Source organism: Podarcis gaigeae (assembly GCF_964106915.1).
Source record: "Podarcis gaigeae genome assembly, chromosome: 1".
In the NCBI taxonomy this organism is placed as follows: domain Eukaryota; kingdom Metazoa; phylum Chordata; class Lepidosauria; order Squamata; family Lacertidae; genus Podarcis; species Podarcis gaigeae.
In genome coordinates this window covers 65,627,008-65,651,920 of record NC_139678.1, presented here as the reverse complement: position 1 = coordinate 65,651,920, position 24,913 = coordinate 65,627,008, and the positions used below count along the sequence as shown (strand labels likewise).

At 42.5% G+C, this 24,913-nt stretch overlaps 1 protein-coding gene and 1 long non-coding RNA gene across 13 annotated transcripts in view; one reads left to right on the top strand and one right to left on the bottom strand.

Moving 5' to 3' along the window:
- The window catches only part of HIPK3 (homeodomain interacting protein kinase 3), a 74,310-nt gene extending 53,632 nt beyond the window's left edge, over window positions 1–20,678 (bottom strand). For 3 of the 12 annotated variants that reach the window (XM_083724593.1, XM_083724597.1, XM_083724590.1), the window contains exon 1: window positions 18,457–20,678. The gene's annotated coding sequence lies outside the window, so the exon portion shown is untranslated. Of the gene's footprint in view, window positions 1–17,231; window positions 17,362–17,897; window positions 18,329–18,456 lie in introns of those variants that run through there. The other 9 variants (XM_083724588.1, XM_083724595.1, XM_083724599.1 and 6 more) reach the window with 6 other exon arrangements.
- Window positions 20,679–22,936: 2,258 nt separating this feature from the next.
- Window positions 22,937–23,603, top strand: LOC310852470. The gene is made up of 3 exons (XR_014568110.1): window positions 22,937–23,143; window positions 23,204–23,315; window positions 23,560–23,603. It is a non-coding gene; the product is annotated as an uncharacterized lncRNA (long non-coding RNA).
- Window positions 23,604–24,913: the final 1,310 nt, after the last annotated feature.

Here is a 24,913-nt window from a genome sequence, read left to right as displayed (position 1 = left end):
GCCCAGAGAAGATGGAAGCGTTATGAGTGGGGAGATCTGCTTATTCTGGATGGGGCTAAACTCCCCCCAAAGAGCCAGGTGTGCTGTTCACCTCTGCTCAGTGGTGATTACCATGGAGATGGAAGTGGTGTTGGCACCCAGGAGTGCTTTTTATTAGCTTGTGCTGGTTCGCCAGCTGCAAAAAGCTGGTCTTGCCTCAGCAACACATGCTCCAGTTACATCCAAGCTTACTCACTACAATGCACTTTACATGGGGTTGCCCGAGAAGATAGTACTGAAATTACAATTGGAGCAGAAGACGGCAGCTAGAACTCCTGAGCCATGTGACTCTTATTCTGTGTCAGTTATGTTGGCTGCTTATTTGTTTCCAGGACCAATTTAAGCTGCTGGTATTAGCCTTTAAAGCCCTAAGTGGCTTGGGACTGGGTTATGTGAAAGACCACCTGCACCTGTAATAGTCTGATGCTCAAGTTCAGCATCTGAAGCCCTGCTCTCTGAGAGGACCATACTTAGTAAATACTTGTGACCATTTTATTTTTATTTTTTTATAATATTTTTTATTAGTTTTATGAAATACAGAAAAAAGAATAAAGAGCATATTATAAAAGTAGAGAAAGAAAGTTACAAATTTTCTTGTTCTTTTTTCCAAATCTACTGGACTTCCCCGCGTCCTCCCAACCCTGCATTCTCTGTGATACATAACATCAGCAATTTGTTAACTTGTTTCAATACTTGTTGTATCTTTCATTTTATCATGTTACCCAATTTCAAATATATTATAACCCAAATCATGTACGTTTTCATTTTAACACAATAAAGTTGGTTCATTATTCTATCTCTGACTTCTTGTACCTTAATTTCCATTTCTTTAGTTTAACATTACTGAAGCTAGAATTTCCTAAAAGGTGCGTTTTTTAACATTCATACAACTTATGTTTTTCCAGATATTCCTTAAATTTTTTCCAGTCCTCCTCGATTGTTTCTTCTCCCAAGTCTCGGATTCTGCCAGTCATTTCGGCCAGTTCCATGTAGTCCATCAACTGCGTTTGCCATTCCTCCAGTGTGGGTAAATCTTGTGACTTCCAATATTTTGCAATCAAAATCCTTGCTGCTGTGGTGGCGTACATAAAAAAAGTTCTATCCTTCTTAAACACCCTCTGGTCCACCATGCCCAAGAGGAAGGCCTCTGGTTTCTTAGGTAAGGTAAATCTAAGTACCTTTTTTAGTTCATTATGAATCATTTCCCAAAAGGCCTTCACCTTCGGGCAGGTCCACCAGAGGTGAAAGAATGTCCCTTCCGCCTCCTTACATTTCCAACATTTATTATCAGACAGGTGATATATCTTAGCAAGCTTGACTGGGGTCATGTACCACCGGTATATCATTTTCATAATGTTTTCCTTCAAGGCACTACATGCCGTAAATTTCATTCCGGTGTTCCATAACCTTTCCCAGTCTTCAAACATAATGTTATGCCCCAAGTCCTGCGCCCACTTTATCATTGCGGATTTGACTGTCTCATCCTGAGTATTCCATTTAAGCAGCAGGTTATACATTCTCGAAAGTAGTTTACTTTTTGGTTCTAACAATTCTGTCTCTAGTTTCGATTTTTCCACCTGGAATCCAACCTTCTTATCTACTTTAAAGACCTCTTGAATTTGTGCATAATGCAACCAATCTCGCACCTTGTTTTTTAGTTTTTCCAAGCTCTGCAACCTCCAATTGTCTCCAATCTTTTCAATAATTTCCCCATATTTAGGCCAATTGGCTTCCATATTAGGTCTCTTACGTGCCTTGGCCTCCACCGGTGAGAGCCACCTCGGAGTCTTACTCTCCAATGAGTCCTTATATTTTGTCCAGACCATTAAAATTGCTCTCCTGACAATGTGGTTTTTAAACAGTTTGTGCACTTTAACCTTGTCATACCACAAATATGCATGCCACCCAAAAGCATTGTCAAACCCTTCCAGATCTAGGACATCAGTGTTTTCCAGTAAGATCCAATCTTTCAACCAGCAGAAGGCTGCGGATTCATAATATAACCTCAAGTCTGGCAGGGCAAATCCCCCTCTTTCTTTCGCATCAGTTAATATCTTAAACTTTATTCGGGGCTTTTTGCCCTGCCAAACAAACTTAGAGATATCCTTCTGCCACCTTCCAAAACATTCCACCTTGTCCACGATCTGTAGGGTCTGAAACAAAAATAACATTTTTGGCAATACGTTCATCTTTATAGCTGCTATTCGGCCCAACAAGGAAAGTTTCAATCTTGACCACGTTTCCAAATCTCTTTTGATTTCTGACCAACATTTCTCATAGTTGTCTTTAAACAGATTCAAATTTTTGGAGGTCAGATACACCCCTAGGTATTTTACTTTTTTAACCACATTTAATTCTGTTTCTTTCACGAACTCATCTGTTTCTGTAGTTGTCAATTTTTTTGCTAGAACCTTAGTTTTTTGCTTGTTCAACTTAAATCCCGCCACCCGACCAAAATCCGAAATTAATTCTAACACTCTTTTAGTACTAGAGACAGGCTCCTGCAATGTTAATACCAGGTCATCTGCAAATGCTTTCAATTTATATTGTTTCACTCCGACCTCAATTCCCTGTACCAACCGGTCCTTTCTAATCATGTTCAATAGCACCTCCAGAACTGAAATAAACAATAGGGGGGATAGGGGGCACCCCTGCCGTGTCCCTTTTTCAATTTTAAACTCCTCTGTCACCACATTGTTTACTATCAATTTCGCTTTTTGTTCTGAATATATTGCTTCTATTCCATTTTCAAACCCCCGCCCCACTCCCATCTCTTCCAAATTTTTCTTCATAAACATCCAGGAAATGTTGTCAAAGGCTTTCTCCGCATCAATAAAGATTAGCACCGCTCTAGTGTTAAGCTTTGTTTGTAAAAGTTCCAAAATATCAATAATGTTTCTTGTGTTGCCAAACAAATACCTACCAGGGAGAAAGCCAGCCTGGTCCTTATGGATCACTTCATTAAGCACTTTTTTAAACCTACTTGCCAAAATGTCTGCAAAAATTTTGTAATCCACATTTAGGAGTGAGATGGGGCGGTAGTTCTTAAGCTGGGTCTTTTCAGTTTCTAGTTTGGGTATCAATGTGATGAAGGCTTCTTTCCACGTTTCCGGTGCCTTCCTCCCCTCCATAATCTGGTTACAAACCTCCAACAAAGGTTGTATCAAATAGTCCTTCAGAACCTTATAGTATTTGGAGGTAAGTCCATCAGGGCCTGGAGATTTGCCTAATTGGAGGTTCTGAATGGCGCTTTCAATTTCTTGCTGTGTGATATTACTATTCAGGATTGTTCTCATTTCCTGAGGTATTTTCTGTAATCCATTGGTTTTAAGAAATTGGTCCACCTCCGAATCTTTCTGTGGCCCTTGTGAATAAAGTTCTTTGAAATATCTCTGGAAACACTTTCTAATTTCCTCGGGTTTCTGAACCATTCTCCCTTCAATCTCTAGATTTGTAACTGTATTAAGTTTTTGTCTCTTTTTCAACTGCCATGCTAGCAGTTTCCCACACTTATTTGCTGATTCAAAAGATCTTTGTTTCATTTGTTTAATTCTCCATTCCACCTCTTGATTTATCAATTTCAAATATTGTGCTTGGAAAAATTTCACTTCTCTCAGCACTTCCTTCGACTTGGGCCTAGATCTTAATTTTTTTTCTCCATCTCTTATTTTTTCCAATATCTTCTCCTTCTTTTCATTCCAGAGCTTTTTCTTGATCGTGTTTTGTTGTATTAGAAACCCTCTCATGACTGCTTTACTTGCGTCCCAGATTATTCTTTTTTCCACAGTAGTATTTAAATTTATCTCAAAATAATCCTTTAAAGTTTTTTGGGCCTTCTTAACAATCTTCTCGTCCCTTAATAAGGTGTCATTCATTTTCCATCTGAAGGATCCGGTTGTGTTTAGTCTCAATTCCATTTTCAAAGCATTATGGTCGGAGCAGGTTTTTGGGCAGATTTCCACCTTTCTAGTCTTGGGTGCCAGTCCTCTAGTTATCCATATTTGGTCGATTCGTGTCCATGTCAGATGAGCTTCAGAAAAGAAAGTCCCTTCTTTTCCTAGGGGGTTCTTAACCCTCCATATGTCAATTAAGTCCACATTGTCAGTCATTTCAAAAAAAGTTTTAGGTAGTCTGCCATCTTTCGTTATGTTAGCACTTTGCGACTTATCCATATTTACAGACACAACCCCATTCATATCACCCATCATGATGATGTTGTTGTAGTCTAGGTAATCCAGCATAATCTCATGCAGCTTCCTGAAAAATTCCGATTTTCCTTCATTTGGGGCGTATATTCCTAATATCAGAAATTTTTCTCCTTGTGTCTGAATTTCAATCGCCAAAATTCTGCCGTGATCATCTTTAAATAAGAATTTCGGTGACAGGCTCTCCTTTGCATATATCACCACTCCTCTTTTCTTCACTTTGTCCGAAGAGATAAATTCTTGGCCTAGTCTTTTATTAATTAGCACTTTTCTGTGGAGCCTTGTCACATGCGTTTCTTGCAGGCAAATAATGTCCAATTGTTCTTTTTTCAAAATATGAAATACTTTTCTTCTTTTTTCCAGAGAGTTTCCGCCATTTATATTCCAACTAAGAAGTTGCAGCGACATCCTGGTCTAATTGGTGGGTCTACAGTGGGGTGTCTAGGTTTCCCTCCGATCCCGGAGGTGGTAATGCTGGTCCAGATCCAGACGGTGTAGGCTTTGGAGATGGTCCCGGTGGTGGTGGAGGCCAAGAAGCTGCAGCTCCTTTCTGGAGGTCCTCCTCGTGGTCGTGTAGGAACTTCTGTTGGTCCTCCGGTGTTTTAATTCTTACTTTCCTTCCTTTGTAGATAAATGATAGTCCTTGCGGAAACTCCCACCTATAAGGGATTGTGTTGTATCTCAACAGTTTGGTCAAATCTGTATAAGTGGTCCTAAGATCCAAAAGGTGTTTAGGTATATCTCTGTAAATTTCAGCCTTTTTACCTTCTATCTCCAAAGATTTTTTGAAATGTAGGCCTAGTATCTTGTCTCTTTCCTCTCTCGATCTCAGAATAACCAAACAGTCTCTGGACTTGTCCTTCTTTATCAGTTTTCCCAGTCTAAAGGCAGTCACAATTTTAAAGTCCTTATCTTCCTCAATCCCCCAGAATTTGGAGAACAAAAGTGTTAAAAATCCCTGTAGATTTCCTTCCTCCAGTTCTGGGATAGCCCTTAATCTGAGATTATTTTCCTTACTTTTCAATTCAACCAATGACAGGTAGGCTTGTTGTTCCCCTACCTGTCTTTTCAGAGGCCTTACTTCCCCCCTAATCTCATCAACCTTTTTGTTCGCCTGTTCTGCTTTTTGACTAGCTTCCACAGCAAGTTTATAATTTTCAGTCGTTGCCCCTTGCAATTTTTCAATTGCCTGAGTATGATGAGAAACTTGCTCGGATAATTTACTAATAGAGGATGTAGCTTGGTCAATTTTTGATGATTGATTGTCCACTTTTTGGTTTAAAATTGCCAGTTGTTCCAAGATTTGTTTCAGGACTATTTCAGATCCTCCAGTTGCCATATCTTCTGCAGCAGGCTCTTCAATTTCCACCTCCTGTGCTGTCAGCACAGTTGGGACGGATGATCTTCGTTGATGAGATAGGGTTGTTTGAACAAGTTGCCCTGGTTTCTTTTCTTTTTCTTTAGCTTTAGCTGCTCTTGTTCTCCCTGTGCCGCTCATTCCACACCTGCCTCTGTTCAAGGTCAAATTTTCTTTTGTTTCATAAGTTAGACAAGTCCAGAGTGTAAACAATTTAACCACAGAGAATCACAATAAAGTACAGTTCCCAGGCCTCTATGTCTCCACAATCCTCTAGGTGGGGATTTCAAAGTTTCAAGGAAGGAGAGAACTCTTGTCCGCCATTGAAGTTCTTATATTCCCTATGTTAAGTCTTTAGTAGTTCCAGAGCACAAAAGGAAGTTTCCCCAGGCTTTCTTTTTCTTGAAGAAAGGCCACAAGGTGTCAAGAAAGGTCCCAGCAACAATGTTTAAACGTTAGTGTCTCAGTCTATGTATCAGTTTAAACTCCAATAACAGTATCAGCAGTTTGACAGTTCTCTTTTGCACACTGACAGCCCGATAGCTGGGTTGTCCCTTTTAACTTTACATAGCTCAAAATTAGGAAGAAGGTCCCAAAAATAAGATCCACAAATTTTGCAAAGATTTCCTGCTTGTCTTTTCACTACAAAGTCTGTCAAATACACCCTCGTTTTACTTTTACAGTCCCTTTTAAGCGCTTCAGCGCTCTTCTGAGCAGTTGCTTTAATCTGGTTAGCAGGATCGGGAGACGGACTTCCTGTTACTCGCCTCCCGCTTTCAGCCGAATTTCAACCAAATTCCCAAGTTTTTCCGATGTTTAACTCCCCTTACTCACGGGTATGTAGCAGCCAATTTTGATGTTTTCAAGAAGAAAGGTCGGCGCTCATCAGCAGCAGCAGCGCGGCTTTGCGTCCACGAAAAGAGCAATGAACTCACAGCGCCGCTCCCCCTTTCGCGTTCCGGAGCCCCTTACGGAGCTCCTTCTTCGTTTCCGGGGGGGCTTTGGGCGCCCGCCGAGTCCCACGGCCGCAGGCTCACTCTGCCTGCGGTTTTTCTTAATGGGTCTCCGCTTTGCCGTAGCGGACGACCCTTTTTCGCGGAGCCCCTCTTCACTGAGTAAAGAGGACCGCCATTGCTGTTTTGCGCCGCCTCCGGAAGTCTCTAATACTTGTGACCATTTTAGTGGTACACCCTCTCCTGGTGCCTATGGTCTCCTTTTTGCTGACTTCCAGGAGTATGTTAAATGCTTGTTTATTCCAGTCTGCCTATGGTTAATTTTAAATTAGTTTTGCTTTTAACTGAGGTTTTATCTGCTGCTGCTTTGTTATATTAATTATTTGTGTACTGAATATTTTTATTTATTTTAAAGTACCTTGTAATTGGCTTCCCTGACAAGTGGGCCAAAAATCTAGCAAACAACTAAATATATACTACCATAAGTGGAGCTCTTCCCAGCAGCTGGCGGCCACCATTTTGTACCAGAGTTTCCAAGTCATGGCATAATTCCACAGAATTTGAGTAAAACAGATGGTGGCAGCCACATGCAAAAAAACAACAACCAAAAGTGACTACATGTGGCAGCAACATATTACAAGTTGTGTTTGAAGACACACAACTGTTGCCACTTTCTTCTCATGGTAAGCACCCCGCCTCCATGAATCTTTCAAAGATTTCCACTCCCCACAGTTTTGAGGGAGGAATTCCTACCTATTCTCATTCTAAGCCAAATATTTCCCCTTGAGAATGTTTCCACTCCATTGCAGGTACAGTACATGTAAATCACTATGGCACCAAGTAGCATGCAGACTACTTCAGCACAGTTCCATTTTGCCTTTACTGTGCACCTGTGCCGAGCCAAAGAAGCAGGATGTAATCCCACACACACACATCAACAGATGAGCAGTGGTTAAATCCTGCTCAGTTTGGCTCCTCTAGCTTGTTCCCTGCTATGCAACCAGAGCAATCAGCATGCATTTTTGAAAACTGCCTGGTTTTTGTAAGCACCTTTGAATTTGGTACTGTTTTGTGATTCCCACTGTCAAAGGTTTCAGAAAAGGATTCAGACAGATGGTGCTGCTAGTCTGCTAAGCTCAGTTGTGATTAAGGACACTTACATTTAAAACAAAAAAAATTCCTTCCAGTAGCACCTTAAAGACCAACTAAGTCAGTTCTTGGTATGAGCTTTCGTGTGCATGCACACTTCTTCAGATACCATCTGAAGATACTATCTGAAGAAGTGTGCATGCACACGAAAGCTCATACCAAGAACTGACTTAGTTGGTCTTTAAGGTGCTACTGGAAGGAATTTTTTTTTGTTTTGACTATGGCAGACCAACACGGCTACCTATCTGTAACTTACATTTAAAACACTTCTGGATTCTTTGTTAATTGTAGCTCCTGTAACCTGAGCTCAGCTAACAGCAGCAGCCCAGTTGTAATTTTGATGCCGATTCCTCTCTTCTCTAACCTGAGCTCACGTGTAAATGCAGCATATTAGAAAGGAAGGATAGGAATTAGGCTATGATACATGCTTCCTTATTGTAACTTTACTTGTTTGAATTTTCCACACTCCTCCCTTACTCCAGAGGGATTCTGTGAGCCAGTTTGCTAGTGTTTCCTAGCAACCAGCTTGCATCTGGGAGGGAGGCTGCTCTCAATTACCAGCTTCTTGTGGGTGCTGAGGATCACAAGATCAGCAAGTGAGCTGCAATGGAGGCAGGCATGATCATCTCATAGACAGGCTTTCAGTGACAACAGCAGGGGGTAAGGTGAAAGGCTCAACAGACTCATTTTATTTTGCGGGAGGGCACTGCTTTCCTTTAGTGTTTATTTTTTATTAATCCACCTGGAGGGAATTGGGTTTCTTTCATTGCTGTATCTTTGAGCACACCCACTTTTCCCAGCCACACCCACCGCTGGAATGTGCCTTTCTGAAGGCTGGCCACACTTTAATTCAGCCCTCAGAGCAAAAAGTGATCATGTGATCAGACCCAGAATTAACTGCCTTTCTTCCCGTCCCACACACCTCTACCATAACCACCTAACCAACTGCTGAATGCTTTCAAGTTGCAGCTGCATCGTAATAATGCTAACCAGATCAGATGTAAGATATAACATTAGGGGGTTCTTTTTTCTTTCATGGAAACAGATCCGTTTTTCTGCTTCAGCAACCTGAGTGGGACAGGTTATTGCAAAGTGAAGTACAACAGGTTAAGAAGAATTTTCCTTGCTATGTAACTGAAAAGGGAGGTCTACAGCAATGAGCAAGTATACCAGAAGGTCCCCATCTTCCTTTGCTATGCTATGCTAAAGGATATGAACTTTGCTTGATAGAATAACTACATTGCTGACAATATCATTGATATAGATCAGGGGTAGGCAGCCTAAGGCCCATGGGCCAGATGCGGCCCAATTGCCTTCTAAATCCAGCCCACGGGCAGTTCGGGAACCAGCGTGGTTTTACATGAGTAGAATGTGCGCTTTTATTTAAAATGCATCTCTGGGTTATTTGTAGGGCATAGAAATTCGTTCATTCCCCCCCCCCAAAAAAATATATATATATAGTCCGGCCCACCACATGGTCTGAGGGACGATGGCCTGGCCCACAGTTGAAAAAGGTTGCTGACCCCTGATATAGACATACAATTCAGTCGTTCATTCTGACTAATACAAAAGTTAATGAAATGCAACAAAATAACATCATGGCAGCTCATATTATTCATGCCGGAATTCTGTATAATCCAAAATTCCTGCTTGTTTGAGGAATGCCAAGTCAGACTCTGGTTTGTTTCGTCTGTGGCACAGCAGGGGTGGGGAAAGTGCACTGCGGAAACTTTTGAGCAGCATGCGCTAACTAGCATACTGCTCATTCACATTAAACCATAGCTTATCAATAAGGCCTTTGTCAACAATTCAAAACTATTACAGCGCATAATTACAGTGTTTTAAAGCACTTTGGGCATCTCTAAATAGCAACTACAGATTGGGGGTGGGAAGGGCAGTGATGGGGAAAGCAGCAGAAACAGAAAAATAGAGAACTACAGCCAGGGCCATAATATGGCTATGGGTCACGCTCGGCAGTGGAAATGTAGTCATGGCAACTTTCAGCAAAAATCCTACCTAGATTGGCAGAGCTACAGAGGGGTGCTACACAAATTTTTAGGCACCTATTTCTCCCCTGCTTCCTGTCAAGGACAAACCAGATGGTGTGTCTGTGCCCCCACAGGGCTCTTACAAAATGAAAAGCAGCCACAGGAGGCTGTGATGAGAAGCAGGGGAATAGTAGAGATGCTGCATAACCCTTTCCACATCAGCTGTTTTTTTCAGCTTAGTGTTTTCTGATTTTCTACTTGTCACTCCCCAGCTCCCAGACCATGGGTAAGGCCTGGCTCAATCGCCTTCTAAATCCAGCCCATGGATGGTCCAGGAATCAGCATGTTTTTACATGAGTAGAATGTGTGTTTTTATTTAAAATGCATCTCTGAGTTATTTGTGGGGCATAGGAATTCGTAGAATGTGTCCTTCTATTTAAAATGCATCTCTGGGTTATTTGTAGGGCATAGGAATTCGTGTGTTTTTTTAAAAATATAGTCCGCCCCCCCCCAAGGTCTGAGGGACAGTGGGCTGGCCCCCCTGTTGAAAGTTTGCTGACCCCTGTCCTAGACTCTGAAAACCTCTGAGGGAGATGCTGTTACACATGCCTCTTGTGTGACTTTTACTCTGGCTCCTAAACACCCCGGCCCCTTAAGAGGGGAACATTGAGAAAGACAGCAGGCATAACACACACTAAGATAGTACTCAGTGTAGATATAAAGGTAGCTAAAACTTCTCACTTCTTCATTCCTAACACAAGCTTGTTAGCTGGTTAAGGATGGCAGCTGGTATTTTAACCTTGTAAGTTGCCAATCAATAATTTTCCAGAGTATTTACAGTGGTACCTCGGGTTAAGAACTTAATTCGTTCTGGAGGTCTGTTCTTAACCTGAAACTGTTCTTAACCTGAAGCACCACTTTAGCTAATGGGGCCTCCCACTGCTGCCGTGCCGCTGGAGCACAATTTCTGTTCTCATCCTGAAGCAAAGTTCTTAACCCGAGTTACTATTTCTGGGTTAGCGGAGTCTGTAACCTGAAGCGTATGTAACCTGAAGTGTATGTAACCTGAGTTACCACTGTACTGGGAAAAGCCTTTCTCCCATTACTACTTAAATAGTCTTGGTAACTGATTTGTTTAAAACATAGGAGAATCCTTTTAGAGTTTTTAAAATAAGTTCAGAAAAGCAAACTAACTTGTCCATCTAATCTTTATTTGTGTAGATATACTGTGAACAGAAGAAAAGAGACATGCCTGTTAACAAAATTAATTTTTTACAGTTGAGCAAGAAAAAACAACAACAGGATTCTTCAGAGACCTGCTCCAGTCTAGGCCTGTTATACCTGCCTTCACTTTTGCTGCAGGGAATGAAATTCAAGGCATGCTAAAGCAGATAAATTCCAAGCAACACATGTTGAATTGCATGTCATTAAACACATAATACACACAAACATTTCTACTCCATTGTGCAAGTCAACAAGCAGGAAGTATTTCTTCATGCAAGTAACTATGCCTGTAGTACATCTATGACAATTCAAGGACTTGCTTTGCCAATAAACAGTCAAAATAAAATGGAGTATCTCAACAGTGCATCCTTTCAAAATACAACATAATGCCAACCATGTATGTACGGTAAATATATTAATGCACGTGTTAAGGACAGTGTCCAAAACTCTCATTGTTCTAGGCGCAACAGGAAATTTCGTTAGTGTGAGTACTTTCTGAGCTCTGGACGCAGTACCGTGCCTAAGATTTCAGATTAAAACTGCAGAGTGGAAGGAAAGGAGGGCTTTTTTCTGCCTCCCCACTTCCAGCTACTCTCTGAAGACTGGAGAAAAAACGCTGTTAAGAGTATTAAGGAGGTGGGCAGGGGAAGGACTAGACCATGTGAAAAATGAACATAATAGTTTAGCTGCAGTTCATTCATTTTCAGCTTTGTATTCTTGTTATAAAAAAGTGCACCCAGACATTCCGTTGTTGTGCCCATAATCTAAGTTTAAGGTGCCATTTAGCTCCCAGCTTTCGTATCTCAGTTTCTAACACTGGTTAAGGATCATCAAGTCAATGCAGACATTTAATCTTTCCTCTAGAGCAGGGCGGTCCAAAACATGTCCCAGGGGCCACATATGGCCCTTGACAACTTTTTATGCCTCTCCCCTCCCCGTAGCCCTTGCACTGCCTCCCCAAAGCCAGGTTAGCGAAGTGCTGGGCTTCGGGAAGGAGGCATGAGGGCTCTGACAGTGCTCATGAGTCCTCCAGCTTCCTTTCCAAAGTCTAGTTAATGCTTTCCCAACTTTGGGAAGGAAAAAGGGAGTACTCTAGGACCCTGCCGGAGCCTCGCACCTTCTTCCCAAAGCCCAGCTTACTCAGCTTTGGGAAGGCAGCTGGGGCAAACATGTCAAATTTGGCCTCCTGTTCCCCTGGCCATGCAACAAGGCACTATGCAGCCCGTGGCTTCCACAGCCCACTCTTGCGGCCCATTTGATATGAAAAGTTGTGACACCCTGCTCTAGAACCACCCCAAGCTTTATTTACTAAAAACATTTTTTACATCACCTTTGTTAAAGAAACCCACTTTATTTGAAAGATTTCACAACTTTTCTGACACACCCTAATGTTTTAGCAACTGAGAGCATTATTTCCCTAATTTTTCCAAGTCTGTCTTGCCCAAAGGCACACATTAAGTAGATTGAATAATCAGAACCAACGGTTACTAGCTGGAAGGCATTTTGAACTGCTCCAGAAGATGGAGGGACTCATCAAGAGGATCAGTTAAGGTTGCACCACAGAGCCAAGCTATAATCCCACATTAATGGAAGCTTGATGTAAAACACTACATAATTACACACAGTACTCACAGGTGATAGTGTCACATGTTATGCCTCTGTTAAGACCTCTGCCTGATTTTTATAGCAACTCACTACAATGTCATAATGCTGCAATGAATATAGAGGCAAGCCTAGCAGCTGCTTCTAAACCAAGTGACGAGAGGAGAGTGACATGAAGGATACTTCCCTCCCTCCAACCCCCCCCCCAAAAAGACAATCTTTTCTATTCTGAAATCATTTCCATATAACAGTTGTGGAGTATGCCAACTAAACAGAACTGCAAGTATTCAGGGGACTACTTTTTACTAACAGGGGTTTGTGCCAAAAGAAAAACTTATCTGGTAAGTTTCGGAAGGATCTTTCAGTTTGGTAAAAAGTGACAGTAAAAGGACCATCCAACTTTACACTTTTAAAATAGCTGAATACTTAAAATAAAAGTAGAATGCTTGTACAGCTGGTGCTTGCACTGATCAACTTTAGGATTCTCATAGCTCAATCTTGTATTTCAGGAGCATTCCAGTAACAGGTTCCCTTATCAAAATAGATTAAATGCAACAGCGATTGAGAAGCAAAGTTACAAAGTGCAAGCAATTGCCAACATATGGCTCCTACTCAGACTGCCGCCACCCCCCGCCCAAAGCATCTGTGCAGCTATACTTTTGGTGTGTTTTTTTAATCTTTACAGATTTATTCTAACACACGTTACAATTTCCTGGTAAACAAAGGGTCAAAGCCCAACAAATTATTCAAAATCATACCCGAATCGAAACTGTTATGAAAACTGAAGACATCAAGGGCATGATGCCAGGCACAACTAGTCAGTGCTATTTTAAGTACCATTAACCAGAAACATTGCACTGAACTGTAACGTGGAAAACAACAGCACTTCTCGACTTGACGATGAGAAGGTAATTAGGGAGTGACATAATCGTGTCTTAATTTATACGGGAAGAAAATACTGGAGACAAAACAAGTAGCAGTACCTGATATTATGAGACAAGGGACAGAAAGAAAGCATAACAGGCTTCTAAAAAGCCGCCACTGGTAAATAAGATCTGCTTCCAGGCAACTGGCAAAGGAACTTGTGTAAACAATAACATTATTTATATATTTATTTCCTTTTCAGGCTCTCATGGAACGAACCTTCACGTGCAGGAGGAAAGGCTGGCAGGCTAATAACTTCTGCAATACAAATAGTAGTTCAAAAAGTTATAATAGGCAAAAAGGCTTAAGCAGCCTTTCCTATCCATTCCTCCTCCCCAAGCAGCCTGCGCTAGCCTGCTTTGACATTAAAGAAAACACAAAGAAATATTTCAAAGATATCTTTACGTGGTGCTGGCCTGCTTGTTTCAGTCTGCATTTAGTTGTAATCTGTCCTGGGGTCAATGTGGTGGACAGGTTTATAAATAAAATAAAATCAATAAGAAAAGTTCTGGGCACTTAGCATTCAAGTGTAGGAACTTGCTTAGTGTTCTTAACATGTGCAAAAAAAAAAAAGTGCCAAAAAGACACCCTTAAATTACAACACCCACCCCCCCCCCAGTCTAAGCAAACATAGATCCTGTAGCACAAAAATGGATGTGGACTTCATGGTCAGAGTTTTGGATTAGTCTTCAAGGTAAGTTTAAGGGAGCTATTTACTGTAGTTACAATTTATTGGTTGAATATTACTATTTAGGCTTGTTCACGAAATACAACTTAAAAAACTAAACACTTGTTTTACATCAGTTATTTAAACCAACCTTTTTTTCTTAGGAATTTAAATCACCTTGATCTCTTTACACATCATTGCCTCTGGGTTGACAACTAGGAAGCCACTCAACATGTTAGTTTAGGTCCAGGGGTGTTTTTCTGGCCCCTACTTAAGGCATTTGACATATGGTTTGTGGGAGGGGGAGGAGAGTAAATGAATGATTGTCACTGAATTACGAAAAGTTATAGAGCATTAAAGGTAAAGGTAAAGAGGACCCCTGACCATTAGGTCCAGTCGTGGCCGACTCTGGGGTTGCGACGCTCATTTCGCTTTATTGGCCGAGGGAGCCGGAGTACAGCTTCCGGGTCATGTGGCCAACATGACTAAGCCGCTTCTGGTGAACCAGAGCAGCGCACAGAAATGCTGTTTACCTGCCCGCTGGAGCGGCACCTATTTATCTACTTGCATTTTGACGTGCTTTCAAACTGCTAGGTTGGCAGGAGCAGGGACCAAGCAACGGGAGCTCACCCCGTCACGGGGATTCGAACCGCCGACCTTCTGATCGACAAGTCCTAGGCTCTGTGATTTAACCCACAGCGCTACCCACGTCTTAAAGGACAAGGACAAGTAACTGAAATAGTTTTTTCTCAGCCTTCCTCAAATCCAAGCAAATGCCTATGTATGACTTTCACTTCATCAAATTCAACCAAGTTAAATGTAAAATTTGTTTCAGAACAGAATTGTTCCAGACTAAGCGTTCTGGAAAGTAACCACTTAGCAGCCCACCTTCAACTATGTTTGCTCAGAAGTCAGTCTTATTGAAAGGGGGTTGGTCAGCAGTGGGGAACCTTTTTCAGTCTCTGGGGGAAGCATATCAGTAATGGGGAAGCCCAGAGGCAAAAATATGCAAAGCTGCAGGTGCAACTCTTCCTTTTGTACATTGGGCTACACATTCTAGCTACACAAAATGAGAGATTTCTATATGTGCCCCCTCACCTTCCCATTTACACAAGCAAGAGGCATCATCACATTTCAGACAGGCAGACAGGCAAAAGCACTTGAGGGTAGCAAGAAGCAGGGCCAATGGGGGGTGTGGCCCAACAAAGGAACATAGCCTAGGGATGCTTGAAGGGGCTGGAGGACTGCATTCAGTTCCCAGGCCAGAGGCTCCCCACCCCAGACAACATCATACTTAAGTCTATGCATTTCAAGGTGCCCACTCTGAAGTACAACTTAATCAGATACCACCCTCTGAGTTTTCAACCACTTACTCTTGTAAACCGCCCAGAGTGGCTGGGGAAACCCAGCCAGATGGGTGGGGTATAAATAATAAAATTATTGTTATTATTATTATTACCGTCCTTATGTATGTCATTAGTTCGCATACAAAAACTTTTTGAACTATAAAAAGATAAGATTGTCCACTAATACTTACATCAACAAAAATATGATTACAGAGTTTGAGAAGCTTCCAAACATTACAAATAATTATTAGGTTGCAAGCCTATACCCACTTATGTGGGAGTAAGCCTCACTGAACTGACTTCTGAGTAGACAGGTACAGGGTTGTACTGTTTTTCTAAGTCAAACAATATAGGCTAGAGTTCTTATTTATAGACTATATAGTTCATGTATAGTTACCCATAATAATAATAAGCTCGAGGAGGTCAGCTATGTGTGAACAATGTAATATTTTTTCCATGGAATCATTACCTTTTAAAAGAGCTTGGCTCATTCACAAACTCTATACTAGAGCCATGACCTAATTACGTGCTTCTTAATCTGTGTGCGCAATGACACGCTTATTAATATTAGGCACTTTAGCACTACAGAAGAAATAGTCTGAGGTTAACACTGCATTTACAAAAGGTCTCCAGCAAGCCAAACTTCTAAAAGCTGTCAGAACATCTTTACTCCTTGTCACGCGTATGAAACTAAAATTCAAACAAACAATGAGCCTTATTATAGCTTGAGTAGTTTCAGTTAATACTATACTCGGCATCATAACTGCCCTACTATGAGGAAGGAAAGAGCATCATGACTTTTTAATTAGTTTTCTAAGAAGGGCTATACACAGATGTCAAGATTTTATTTCCACAAAAATAAGATTCCAATAGCCTATTTAGTGTCATACAAGAACTCAACAACTATCAAGAAAAGTACACAGGGAATGCCAAAAATCATTGTTCTTGATTTGTTAATTTAGAAAAGGAATAGACGTGAACACCACAAAACAAAGAGCCAATGATTAACAGTACACTTTATATAGCACTTAGTGCATAGTCATGGCTTAAAATAAGTGCATTTACAAAATTAGCTACATGCATATCCAAGTATCTGGTTTCACAAGGCACATGAGAATAAGACACCAATATCTCTGGCCAAGAGAACTCAACATTTTTAGCCTACAAAACATGCACAAAATCTCTACCCAAAGTTAAATTTAGATGAATATGTTTTTAGAAAGAGAAAAATAATGTAAATGTCATAGTACATTGGAGTGAAATCCTAGCCCCACTTACTTGGGAGTAAGTCCCACTGAATTCAACAGGACTTCTGAGTAGACATGATTAGGATTGCCCCCTAAATCTTGTTGAAAACGTAACAAGTTGTTAGTTATCCAAAAAAGTGTTTGGGTATAAACCTGCTGTACTAAAAGCACTGGAATCCTGTAACAGATCTCAAACTTTAATGTTTATTTAATCAAGTTATTTAAAATCTAAAAATCAATAAACCTTGACTACACACGGTTCTTGTTCAAATTAGTATCTAAGCTTGTCACCAAGCAACAAAAAACGACAAACTAAAATGCTAGATAAAGTAAACAGTATCATTTCACAGTACTTCGTTTTACAGTGAATAAACTATATCACAATATGAAGGGGGAAAACAAAATACAAAAACCAGCATTTCACTTAAAAGAAATCAAGGACTAAGTGATTATTAGTTTTAAATTCTACATCAACTTTAAGCCCCTGTAGCTCTAAATTACTGCCAGTATCAAATGTTCACTTCACGTACCATTTTAAGTTGGCGTTTCCCCTCTCTGACATGGAAATAGACATTACTTTCCCAAAACTACAGTTGCAAATTACCCCTGAGTCCCAAAGGAAAGCAATAATCCCTTGTAACTAGAGTAGCTTGCGACCACGCCTTCCTGCTGCCCTAGCAAGTTGCAAGCGGAGCAGTCGTGTCACATTTCTTCTTTCATATCCAGAGATCCTAAAGGTTAGTTTTAGAGGCCCGAACAGGCTTATCTAGCAAAAGTGCAAACGGGTGGGAGACACACAAAAGAGAAAATTCTGGTTGCCAAAGGAAAAGACCGCCACAGAAAGCAAGAATGGGAGCGATACTACGAAATGGAGCTGAACTATTTATATACAGTACAGTACTAATCTGTTGGCTCTCAGAGCTGTTGGTGGCAGCAAGCCTCACTATCTTCCTAATTCGACTTCGTCAATTTATACTGGAAAAAGGCAACATAGGAAATGTGGGTTTTATTTTTGTTTTAGAAAATGTGGCTCCGTCTTCAGCATTTAAAAGCCCTTTTTTTTTTTTACTGAGTCACCAGCTTCATCCGATGGAGCAAGAAGATATGCGAAGGTTAAGCCCCCATGTCAGGCAGCAGTTAACTTGTAAAAAGAAGTGCGCCAGGACTCAATCCTGTTTTGGAAATCATGCCCTTACCTTGCAACCAGTCCTCCTGGTCCCAGAATCACGGGGACCTGGTTCGGGTGTAACAATATAAATAGAAGTCTGCACATGCTCGCGGGTACTCTCGTACTATTTCTTCTATCCCAGCTCTCAGATCCGGTAGGCAATTAGAGAGGCTCCTAGATAGCCCTAACTCAACGTCTAGCTGCAAATAAAACTCGGGATGTACAGCCAGTTCCCTTGGCACTTGCAATCCACGCACAATTCTTCGGAAGTCCCAAAAGGGATTTACTTCCGAGAAAACCTGCCTTCCTTTTCCCCTTTTTGGAGGGGAGGGGGGTGGTAAAGCCTCCCAAACAAATCCTGGTTCCGGAAAAGGGGCAGCTGACGGCGAGAAAACCTGACCTGCCTCACTTTCCCGGAACGATCCTACAGGATTCGCCCTACAGCCCAAGATCGGGGCGCCCCCAGCTCCTTATGTCGAAGCCAGGTGTATGTAGGGGGACGGGGATCCACTGCCAGTTCAGAGGTGGAGAGATCTTTTTACCCAAAAGGAGGGGGAGGGAATTAAAATGCTTTTTTATTTGGTTACCTTGTTCAGCCCCCTCGGTTTTTGTTCACAACAACTCCCAAAACATAGTGGCGGGCAGGGGAGGGGAGGGGACGGGGGGGCGTTTCAGCTTGGCTCTGCCCGCTAAGCGGGGAAGAAGGGTCGCTCGGTCACTCGCTCGCCTCCTCCCAGCCTCTCACCTTCACAGATCCGGCAGCGCTACAGTCCCCGCCGCCGCCGCCACCGCAGCAGCCCTCGGCATGACCAGAGCACTACTACCAGGAGGCGCCTCCCAGGCCGGGCTCAGCCTCTGGCTGCGGCTGCTGCTGCTGCTGTTGCCGCCGCCTCCTCGGCCGCTGCCATCTTGTCCTGGCGGCTGAGAGGAACGCGCCCCAGCTCAGCCCGCTCAGCTCCCCGGGCCTCCGCCTCATCTTCCCGGGGAGGGATCCAGCCTGCTGCCGCCGCCGCCGCCGCCGCCACTCCTGCAGCCGCCGCTTCCTCCGCCGCCGCCCACTTCGGCGGCTCTCCCCGCTGCTGCTTCGGGTGCGGGGCCTAGGGGCAGCGGGCACAGCTGCCTCCGTCGTTGTCCCGCCGCTGCTGCCGCCCCCTTTGCTCCTGAGGCTGTGAGGAAGCCTCAGCCCCGCTCCGACATGTCTCTGTTCCGTTTCCAGCCTGCGGGGCCCTCCTGACGAGAATAGGCGGGCCGCCCTCTTCCGCAGCTGCAGCGCCACCGGCTGGTTTCTGCCGGCCTCCTGGCTGGAAATCAGACCTCTAAACCCGCCTCTTTCTCTGGGAAAGGAGCGCGCGTCCTTCGCCTTGCTTTGGCAGAGGCCCTGCTCTCGCCTAGCAGCACCTCTGTAGGCGAGCGACAGCGCCGAGAAGCAGGTCAACGAAATAAAAATGGGGAGGAAGCGCCGTTACATGCAGATCACCGGGCGTCGTCTTCTGGCCAGACACCTGTAGCCTGACTAACTCGCTGGGCGCCTTTAGTCAGAAGAAAGAAAAACCCTACCAAGCTCAGTAGGGCTTACTTCCATCTAAAGCAGTGGTTCCCAACCTTTTTTTGACCATGCCCTACCTAAGCATTTCTAAAATCCTGATGCCCTCCACCTGTTCACGTGGAGGAAGACATTAACTCTTAATAACACATTCTCAATTGCCCCCCTTCAAAATCAAATTGCCCTTCTGTTGGGAACAACGGATGTAAGGGTATCTAGAATTGCACCACAAATCCTGAAAAGCACACTCTGGCCATGCGCCATGCACATTTGTGCATTCCCAAGTGTGCAATAAACTTGAATCTTACACTGGCCCCACTTTGCATTTGCAAATAGTTCTTGTGGGCCATATACATGGGCGTAGCCAGGATTTTGTTGGGGGTGCAGGACTTGGTTTAGGGGGACCAGGACTTTTGTTATGGGAGGCAGAACTGACCTGATTGGTCAATTAGAAAAGTACTTATATTGTTTTACTTGATAGGGGGCAGGTGATTCCCCCCCTTGGCTACGCCCATTTTCATTTACTTTGGCTCCAGTGTGTTCCTACCGCTGGTGTTTGAAGCTGAGTACACTTGACTTGAGCAGCAATCCATATTTATCCTGTAGTTTCTTGAGAAACTGCTGCTGATTGAGGCGCTACCCCTCAAACCAACTTCCAACCTGTTCAAAAAGGTAAGCTGAGGTGGGTACATTTAACACAGTGGACGACACATGGGCAGATAGCAGCTTCAGCAAACAGGAGATCAGCACACAGAAACAAATCGGGTGAAGACATCCCCACTACCTCTCAACTGTGTACAGAAATGTAAGAATGTGAACTGAAACACTGAGAAAAATCAACCTCACTGCATCCTAAGCCACTGATGTGTGCATAGCCCCAATTTTACACTGGTTCTATACACTGTGGGCTGAAAGTTGTTCAAGCTTCCATTTGCACTGGAAATATTTACTTATTCAAGTTCTATTAAGTTCATTAGTTCTGCAGCTAGAGAGTATCCTTGTTGACTGGTTTGTAGTCCATGATGAAGTTTAGAAGAAGGAATTGGCCACTCAGTGGTACCAAAAATAAAGCTAGAAAGTTAGGTTCCCATTCATGTCAGTGACACACAAGCTGTGCAGTACACGAGGGCCCACTTACTCTGGAAAGCCCACCAAACAGAAATTTAAAATTATCATATATTAGTTTCCTTGTAAGCAGCAGTTATACAAAAATGTTGGTTGGTTGTTATTCATTCGCTGATAGAAACATGGCAAGTCTTAAACTTTGAAAATGTTTGAATTTATTGGTGTTTTTTAAAAAATCAGGGTGCAGTCCAAACCCATCAGTTGCACTGGTATAGTGTGTGTGTGTGTGTGTGTGTGTGTGTGTGTGTGTGTGTGTGTGAAGGGTCAGAGATCTCCCTCTGCCCAGCTCCCCGGCAGCATGAGCTATAGTGCTATAGGTGCAGTGGTGGCTACACCACTCCTCCATGCTCAGATAGGATTTGGATTTGTCTACCAATAGTTAAATATAACCTGGCCATATCTATTAATATCCCATATAAACATGCACCTACATTCGGAAGACAGGTATTTGTATTTATATTTCTTAATCTCATAATCACGTTTCATCTGCATTACTAGATACTGGTGCATAATCAAATTAGATTGGGGTACATAAATATTTCATACAAGGGCCTACAACAAAATATGCCTGGAACTGATAAACAGCTACACTAAAATATACAAATCCATCATACCTCTTGTTCCTTTTGGAGCATAAGCAAAGGTAAAACAGTGGGCTGGCGTGTGTTCTTTGTTCAGTTTAAATGTATGCGCTGTTCTTATATGGATGAATAAGACAGAAAAGTTAATTACCAGGTATTTACTAGAGCTAGTCTCAAGCACCTGGGTGCTATAAAGAAGGGCAGAGTCTTCATTGCTCATAGCCATTGCTACTAATATCTTCCACTTTAGGTTCTGTGCTAAACACCATGTTTCTTTTGGGGCCCATGTTGACCGCTTACACTGTGTTCCCTACTGCAAGCCCAAACAGACATGTTTTTTGTTTTTTTATATCATTCCAAAGGGCAGTTTACAAGAGGAATAGAACAACTAAAATGTAAATACAAATAATAGACAAAAAAACACAATGTCATAAAAGTATAAAACAAACTGTAAGATTTAAGTTGCATTTATGGCTGTACTGTTTACATATCATACATAATACATATCAGATGAAGGGCAGTAAACAAAATTAATAAAAATAATACATTTATATCGTAGTTTTCCCCCAAGGATTCTGGGAATTGTAGTTTATCCCTCACTGACTTATAATTTCCAGTGTTCTTAACAAATCACAGTTCCCAGGATTCTTAGGTGGATGTGCTTTATCTGTATGGTGTGTATGCATCCTACAAAGTTTAAGAAAATGAACAAGGTACTGGTATTTACCAGGCAGTGAATGGACATTAAGGGTGGTGCCTGCTGACAAATCACACTGGGACTGCCTGAAGCAGAGCCCCAACGCCTCCCGCCATCTCCCGGTTTGGATCAAAACTTTAAAAAGCATTGCTGCGCTTTTCAGACACCCATCCCTACCTCCACATAGTTAAGCTATAGGAGGCAGTGATAGCCACCAACCTGGACAACTTTTAAAGACAAATTCTTAAGGCTATCAATGGCTGTTAACCATGATGGCTATGTTCTGCCTCTACAGCTGGAGGCAGTTATGCTGCTGAATACCAGTTTCTGGAAACCACAGGAGGGGAGAGAGCTCTTGTGCTGAGGTCCTTCTTACAGGTTTCCCATAGACATCTGGTTGGCCACTGTGAGAACAGGATGCTGGACCAGATGGGCCATTGGACGGATCCAGCAGGCTCTTCTTGGGCATGGCATGGCAGGTCAGCCCTGCCTTCATCAGCTTATTGCCCTGCTAAAACTCACCAGGAGCAGCCTTTCACAAGAAGAGATTGCAATGATGACAAATTCAGCAGTGATATTAAGAGGCTTACTATGTGCCATGCCTCACTTTGCCCTACCAGGTCTTTCCTCTCGGTCAGCTCCCAGTTAAATTATCTGACTAAGAGGTAAGATTTTTTTTTCTTTACCCAACAGAGGCTTTTTACACATGAATGCTCTTCAGAGAGGAAGGGCTGAAGGACAGAGAAGCTAAATTACTAACCTATTGCAAAACATGCAAAGATAGTGCCAGGAATTAGCTCGCCTGAGACCTTGTTTTCAGCAAAACAAGCTGTCAGAGGTCTCTGATTTTCAGAGAAATCCCTAATTTGGAACCTCTCCACTTTAGCTCATCTCCATGCAAGATCCCTTACTTTTGCAATTTTATCTGACATCCTTACTTCTGAAGCATCATTCATGTAATGCTTTCTGCTCTGAAGTGACTGACTGTCATTCCTAAAAAAAACAATAGGCCTTTTGAGAAATTGTTTTCCCCCCCTCTAACTATAGTATGTTCACAAGCTGCTTCCTTTTGAAGAAGACCAGAGCTCTGATATACACCCATTTACTTTCAGTGGGGGGGGGGGGTGCTAGCCAAGTTTTTAGCCCCAGGTGAAGCCTCCAGAGAGGATCCCAGACTGTGTGTGTGTGTGCACGCAAATGTGCATGTGGGGTGCCAGGCTGGGTCTTTGACCTAGGTGAAATAAAGCTTAGTTTCACCCCAGCTTTCAGTCATATGAGCACTAAATAAACCAGCACTTACAGTATACCAGCATGCCTCTGAATACACAGTGGGGTGTAGAGAGGAACTAGGGAAACTGTTATGTTCCTGCCCTGCTTGTAGACTTCAGCATCTGGCTAGCCACACTTTTGGAAACTTAGATACTGCACAAAATGAAAGCGATGATCCAACAGTCTAGATTTTCTTACGTTCCTTTGATGGGACGATGTATGAATGTGTGAGTGCTCCAGTACAGTGGTACCTCAAGTTACATATGCTTCAGGTTACATACGCTTCAGGTTACAGACTCCGCTAACCCAGAAATAGTACCTCGGGTTAAGAACTTTCCTTCAGGATGAGAACAGAAATCGTGCAGCGGCGGCACAGCAGCAGGAGGAGGCCCCATTAGCTAAAGTGGTGCATCAGGTTAAGAACAGTTTCAGGTTAAGAATGGACCTCCGGAACGAATTAAGTACTTAACCCGAGGTACCACTGTACTACACTGAGCTTCCACAGACACTATTAACTAGCGCCTCTAGTTAATGGAGCGCCTCTAATAAGCTAGCTGCTCCAACTGCCAAAACACTCACAACTATAGAGCCATAGAAACCCAAGATTCCAATCTATCTAATTTGAAATGCATAAATCCAGATCACATATTGCACACTGGGTCATAAACATAACAATTCCCTACTATATCTTGTTCTCAGCCAGGGTTTCCAATCTTGAAAATACAACCCATTACTATGTTGTAATTCCTCTGACTAAAGTGTAATATATGATGATCCTACATGCATGTATAAACACAGCAGTTCACATGCATGCAGGACTTGTCTTGTGCCAGAATACTGTTAATGTGTGAAGTGGACTTGCAGGTAGTTAACAAGTGATACAGCAGTTGATTCTGCCCCCACACCCAGCCTTTCAATGCATTATTATGAGTGCAGAACAGACTCTAATCCACATTTACTTCTAAAAATTCTATATGAGAGAAGAGGGATGTGATCTTAAATATGCAGCAAAGAACTCTCAGAAGGTATTTTGGCAGGTCTGGGGATAATTTTCTGATCATTCTGTTTGGAATGATCTAAATGGCAGTCACAGTGCACTTTTCAGAGAAATATCCTGTCACATCTGACTTGGATCCAGAGAAAAGTGTTTGTGTGTGCATGCATGCATTGTATGACAGTGAGTAAGTGGCATGCTTCTGTGCGCACAGACCGTGGTCCCAGGACATGGATCTTTGGGGGTACAGGAAGCTGCTACGGAAAGGAGGGAAGTTGCCCTTCTTTAGGTCCAAGCTGTGGTATCTAAAGCTTCCCTGTTACTGTGCAGCACAGAGGCCAAACACTGGGATATTTCATCACCCTGCTTTTATGCCCATAAACCACTTCCTACCACCAACACCCCTTCTCTTAACAGGGATTGATCCATCCAGGTTCTTGCCCAATGGGAGATTTACATAAGTTTGTGGTAAATAAAGTAATACTTTAAAAATTCATATAGTATTAGACCTTTCTGGAAAAAAAGCTCTCAAGATGACTAAGAAAATCCCTTAACAATTCCTTTGTTATTCCTGCTCATTTAAAACATAGCAAACTGTAACTAGTTTGCCAAGTGATTATTACCCCTCATTTTCTAAAGAAAGCTAATGAGTAACCATGTTCATGTGCGCACATTTATAGGCTGGCAGGAAGCTCGGTAAATATCCACTAAGTCAGAAAATAGCTCCTAAGGTGTTTTTTTTTTTAATCCATTAGAAATGAAAACAACAACCCACTGCAAACCATTTATGTTTCTTTGTTTTCAAAACAATAATTCTGGAAAGAGCATGCAGTTT